This window comes from Gossypium raimondii, chromosome 1 (genome assembly GCF_025698545.1).
Source record: "Gossypium raimondii isolate GPD5lz chromosome 1, ASM2569854v1, whole genome shotgun sequence".
In the NCBI taxonomy this organism is placed as follows: domain Eukaryota; kingdom Viridiplantae; phylum Streptophyta; class Magnoliopsida; order Malvales; family Malvaceae; genus Gossypium; species Gossypium raimondii.
Genome location: NC_068565.1, coordinates 27,357,262 through 27,363,421, shown reverse-complemented (window position 1 = coordinate 27,363,421; position 6,160 = coordinate 27,357,262). Strand labels below are relative to the sequence as shown.

General features: G+C 32.9%; 1 long non-coding RNA gene across 1 annotated transcript; it reads right to left on the bottom strand.

Moving 5' to 3' along the window:
* Positions 1-762: 762 nt before the first annotated feature.
* On the bottom strand, positions 763-2,385 carry LOC105785506 (uncharacterized). The gene is made up of 2 exons (XR_001131041.2): positions 1,946-2,385; positions 763-1,382 (listed from the first exon to the last, which is right to left on the bottom strand). It is a non-coding gene; the product is annotated as an uncharacterized LOC105785506 (long non-coding RNA).
* Between the last annotated feature and the right edge of the window lie 3,775 nt (positions 2,386-6,160).

Sequence of the window (6,160 nt, the reverse complement as noted above, 5' to 3'; positions counted from 1 at the left end):
TCACATGAGTTCCTGATAAAATTTTCATTTCTCAAGATTTGACATAATAATCAATGCCATTAACATTGAAACCGGAATCTGGATTTTTAAACTTCTAAAATTAACCCTAAACGAAAATTTATCCCATAAGAAACAACACAAGCTTCATATATATATATATATATGAAAAAAACTCAAAGAATAGACCAAAGTAATGAACAAGACTGAGAAGAGGCTCAAACTATTGAGGAAGAAGCTTGAGTCCCTCAAGTTAGTGCCTAGTTTGGAAGATTTGAGCACTCGTGGCGTTTCTTGTATTTCATCCACAAGCGATTCAGTACAAAAACCCGAAAGAACGACTTCCAAGTCTCAAAATGCGCCCAAGAATTTCAAAAAATATGGAGGAAAATGCATCAGACACCACTACATCTATACCAAGCTTTAAAATTTCTTTCAGCAGAGAAAATTATATTTCTTCATGTGAAAACTCCAGTTCTAAATCGAGTCCATAAAGATCCAAAAGTTGATGACACAAGGACAAGGTATAGAACACAAAGTGACAAAATTTCTCTCGCGCATTGAAACATAAATGGGGGAATGCAGGTAATAGAACTATGATGCAGCTATGATGCAGTAAAATCCTTATTAAAAATTAAAAGTCTAATAATTCCATGGGAACCTTTACCAAATACAGATTTCAGATTTCAACATATACAGATTTCAGAAGCTCACTCTTCAGCAAATAAATCATATAGGACTTTAATTAAGGACTTCATATAGGACTTCAGCAAATGAAAAATTTATGAAAAAATTAAGTAATTAAATGTAATTAATTACTATTAATATGTTTTTCCACTCAGAAAACATATGTTTGATAATTAAAGAACATAATGAAAAAAAATAGAATACGGACAATGGTTTTGTGATTCAACCTTGAGAACTTCCAAGTTTGGGCAACTTTGTATTAACAAGCAGTGATCTTCTGTGTTGAGTAATGCATAAAGGAGATCCAATTATTTAAACAACGGTGCAAAAGGAAACACAATTGGCATTTCATTCTTCCCCATGTAGGTTAAACCCAAATGGCATAACCTCGAGGGGAATGTTACAGCAGCATACCCATCAGGTTGGTCGTAGAAAGAACCACCGTTGAATTCTTCTAAAACAGCAGCAGCATGAAAGAAACCGACGAGATCTAAAATTTCACAATCACTAATTTTCACAGAGACCAAATTACGACAATTTCTGGCAATAAGTTGGATTCTTCAAAACCAACTTTTACAAGATCCGTCATGTAAAAGTTTAAAGTCTCAAGAACTGAATTATTCATCGCAATCTCATGAATCCATCGACCATATTTCTCAATAATTGAGCTGTCTTCCAAGAACAAGGTTCTTAATTGCCTACGCCAACATGTAAAGAAATAAATTATACGAAAGAACCAAGGTAGTTTGTTTGTCAGATTCTACTCCTACTGATGTTTATGAGGCTATGACTCATTTTCATTTGCAAGGTGTTGTTTACAATGAGTTGCAGGCTCTTATCAACAAAAACCCTTGGAGTTTATGTCCTCTTATTGCAGCACATGGTCTATAAGACTGCCAGTATCAAAGGAAGCCATTTTCTCTAGCATCAAATACTAACAAATTTAACTTCTAACTAGATAAGTAATAAACTGCGACCAACGAAAAAACCATGGATTAAACTACATTTGACTACATTTGATGCTGTTAGAACATCAAAAGCATGGATTAAAATCTAAGCTGCGACCAACAATACAGTGGTAACTACAGAAGACTGTAGGCACAGATCAGTGAAAGCAGAGGTGACATTCAGCATAAACAGGGGCCAAAATCTCTCTAACTATGGACAAGAAACTGATTCACAAAACTATGGACAAGAAACCAATAACATAAAGGAACTAACCCAGAAACCGATTCACAAAACTATGGACAAGAAAATATACCTTTCTAAAGCAAGTCTGCGAAGAAAGTCTGCCCAAGACAAGCCAAACACCACAGCCAAACTAGCAGAAAACCCAAGCAAGAGATCTCAGACAAAAACAAGCAGAAAATCCCCAAATCAATTTATAAAAGGAAGAAGAAATCAAGGGGGGAAAAGGAGCCCGAAACCAGATCAAGGGAGAACGAAAGGGAGAAGGGAGAACGAAACCAGATCAGTGTAGAGAGGAGAAGGGAGAATGAAAGGGAGAACGAGAGTGTAGAGAAGGGAGAACGCTGGAAATTCTGGAAAATATCTTACTGATTCCAAATCGGTAAGACGTTTTCCATAAATTGGGGCCTTTTTTACCCGTGTTTGTAAAACATTTTCCCTTAGGATTTCATTTTACACCAATCAAACACTGGAAAATCCGTAAAATATTTTCCGGAAAATATTTTCCACCAATCAAACAGAACCTTAGTTTTAGGTTTAGTTCTTTCTAGGTTCTCTTTAGTTTTTCTCTACACTTTTCTAGGGTTTTTATTTTTTCTCTTCTACCTTAGATTAGAGTTCATTTTTCTACATTTACTTCTTGTTCTTGATTTTTTATGTTAGTTAACATTGTAACTAAGGTTTATTTACATTTTCAATCATTGTACCTTGCTTTTAAGATTCTTTAAGTTTTAGTTTAATGTATTTCAGTTTATTTTACTTCAAATTTGTTAAAACTTGTTCCTTTTATGTTTCTTGCTTTAGATTTATTTTTAAATGCTTTTGGTTTCATGTTATTTAAGTTTTCTTGCATAAAAATCTCAACTTTCACATTTTTCTCAAGCTTTACTTTCATGGTTGCTTTATTTTCCATTATTAAGTTTTTTTTTCTTGACTTTGAACATGTGTAGCTAAACCCTTAAGGAGGTTGGTTGATGGAGATGTGGATAAACTAAAATATTTGCACAAAGGACTAAACCGTGACAAATTGGACTAATTTGAATAGAACTAAGAACTTAGGTAGTGACACCCTTAAGAGAATATTAAGATAAAGTGAGACCAGAAGGTAATTTTGTCGTGCACCTGTTCATTAGTCCCGGATTAACCGATGAGATTAGAAGATGAAACGAACCTAATCCGTCTAAGTCAGTAAAATTGAGTTTTAGAGAGAAAATGAAGCCACTTGGTAATTTACGCGATTTATGTCCCTAGTCCAACATTTGGTGAACCACATCGAAGTTAACCAACCCCCATTAGTCATTTTCTAGATAGTCCCTCTAGTTTACATTTCTTCCAATTTAATTCCTAAAGTAGAATATTTAATTTTCTTGCAAACTTATCTTTTATGAATCGCCGTAATATAAAATCGTATTAGTAGCCACTTAGTCTCTGTTGTGTATGCTAGTTATTGCTCAACCGCCTCTTCCTTTGAGTTCGATCCTTGGAATACTTGGGTGTTTCATTGTGACACTATAAATATTACAATACGCTTGTAGTAAAACCGGGCTTTAAAAAATATTGTATAAATTCATTGTTTTAATCATGCGCGCAGTTGGCCATGTCCAGTCGGATTATCTCAAAGGTTGTCATGGGGTTTCTCCTACATGGTCTTATACATAACTTCATGTCGTGATCTGTCAGTCTGATTTACATATCACGAAAGGCATCACCATGAGTGTTTTCATTGTCATCATGATCTGTCTGCCCAGTTAGCAACATACCTACCCTACCAGAGGCATCACAATTAGATGTTTTTCTCATTTAGCCCATAATACACTTACCTAGTTTCATTTCATACACCTAACTAATCAGTACTCACCATACTTGATTTCATAAGCATACATATTACACATCATCTTATTCATGCAGTAACTTATGTAACACCCCTTACCCGTATTCGATGCCGGAATAGGGTACGAGATATTACCAGAACATATACACTTTTAACCGTAGTAAACCAAGTTGTAAAATTTCATCTAAATTAAAATTTTCAAGTTGTTATTCTCGAGTCGTTAATTAGGGTTTTCTTGGCTAAATATACTCACAATCTTTCACTTCCTTGTCGTATGAATTTATAAATTTTCACTTACTTGTTGAATTCGTCCTGAGTACCTGAATTTATCCGTATCATTACATATTCTCATATCGTCAAATTTTCCTTTTTAACTAATGTAATACATCAATTACTCACTATCTAGTAAGCTAACTGTCACATATATATACATTATCCATTCATCTCCCACAAAGCTAACAAAATTAGCCACAAAGATAACAAAATTAGCCACAAAGATAGTACAAATTTTCTCTATTCGATATAAACCAAAACCTGTTATTTCTTTTCCAACAAACCTTACTAAATATACACTTTATACTAACCCAAGTGTTTAACCATTCACCCATGACATAAATATATTTTATCCATTATTGCCGAATATAGATATGCTTCAAAAAATCATAATTCACCTCACATAGTAACCGAATTAAATTTTATCATTTGTCAAATAGATTACAAAATAAGTTATATAACAAAATATAGATGCATTTTAAACCACACAAATAAACAAATTTTCATGGCATTACATGATCATCACATATCAAAGACAAATGTTCTTGACATTTCTATCACATAAATGTAATTAATCAATGCAACCTCAATGATATAATCATCCATATATCATTATTTTCACACATATAAATATCATGACTAAATTTCTTAAACATTTGATCAACTGCTTTTCAATACCGCAATAGTCCTTCAAGATCAATACATATTTACCATTCAATTTAACATTTACCGATTATAATCGGGTATATGACCATTTATACACAATTCATTCATAAATTTTATTATCCTCCTCCTCCTCTCCATTCCACATCCTTTATGTATAAAACATGCTTAATTAGCATTATACATAATTTCACTATTCACTTATATTTAAATTCAAAGCTGTCTATTTGAGTCAGAGTCACTAAATCATTTTTATCCGAAGCTACAAATCTCCAAATTAAGTTCTGTTAATTTCCCCAAAACTAGAGTCATATGCCTTCTTACCATAAAATTTTCAGAATTTTTTGACTTGGTAAATTAGTAAATTTTATTCTTTAAATATTCCCCTATTTCACTGCTCAACATCTCTGACCTCTTTTCACTAAAAATGAATTATCTCATTGTCTGATTTCAAATGATATTTCCGTTTATTTCATTTGAAAATAGACTCATTAATAATTCTAATAATATAAATTATAACTCATAATTATTTTTTTACAATTTTTTATTATTTTCCAAATTCAAAACAGGGGATTCTAAAATCAATCCGACCCTACCCCACTAAAATTCAAATATCTCAAAATGCATAACTCTTTTTCTTACTTTGTTTCTTTTATGTAAAAATAGAATCATTAAGCTTTAATTCCATGTCTCACTCAACCACTAAACCAATTCTTATAATTTTTGGTGATTTTTCAAACTAACATCACTGTCACTGTCCAAATCTATTCTGTTTCAAATTCACTCATTCACATAACACTATAACAATTTATTTTGTAAGCACGGTACAAAACTTCATCACTCCAGTGACTCTTTTGCAACTCATCGCATTTCAATCACATATTCTTATTGGTTTGCAATTTCTCATATCCCGTTAAACATGTCGATATAATAGCGAACATTCGGTGGTTTGCACACAGTACCACTCATTTAACTATTATCATTCGATACACGTAGTAGCCTTCACATAGTACTACACACGTGATCAAACTTTTCGGTTCACGTAATAGCCTGCACATAGTACTACACACGTGACCATTAATATCCAATACACGTAGTAGCCTGCATATAGTACTACACACGTGATCGAAGCTATCCGGTACGCATAGTAGCCTGAACATAGTACTACACATGCGACCTTTCATTCCGGTACACGTAGTAGCCTACACATAGTACTACACACATGACCATCACTTTCACTTTCACATAGTGACCTACACACATTCCATGTCACACATGTGTTCATTTTTGTCACTTCATTCGTATCCATTTTTATTCCGAATATTCAATCGCGAAATTTCTCAGTTTTTCTTATTTTTTTCTTTTTCACTAATCAAAGTCAATTCCTTGTCTTTCTTGACTTATGATAACACATTTAACTTATTTTACACTCACATTATTCAATCCAGTCCAAAAATCACATTTTGGAAAAATTACATTTTTGCCCCTAAAGTTTCACAAAATTACGATGTTACCCCTAGG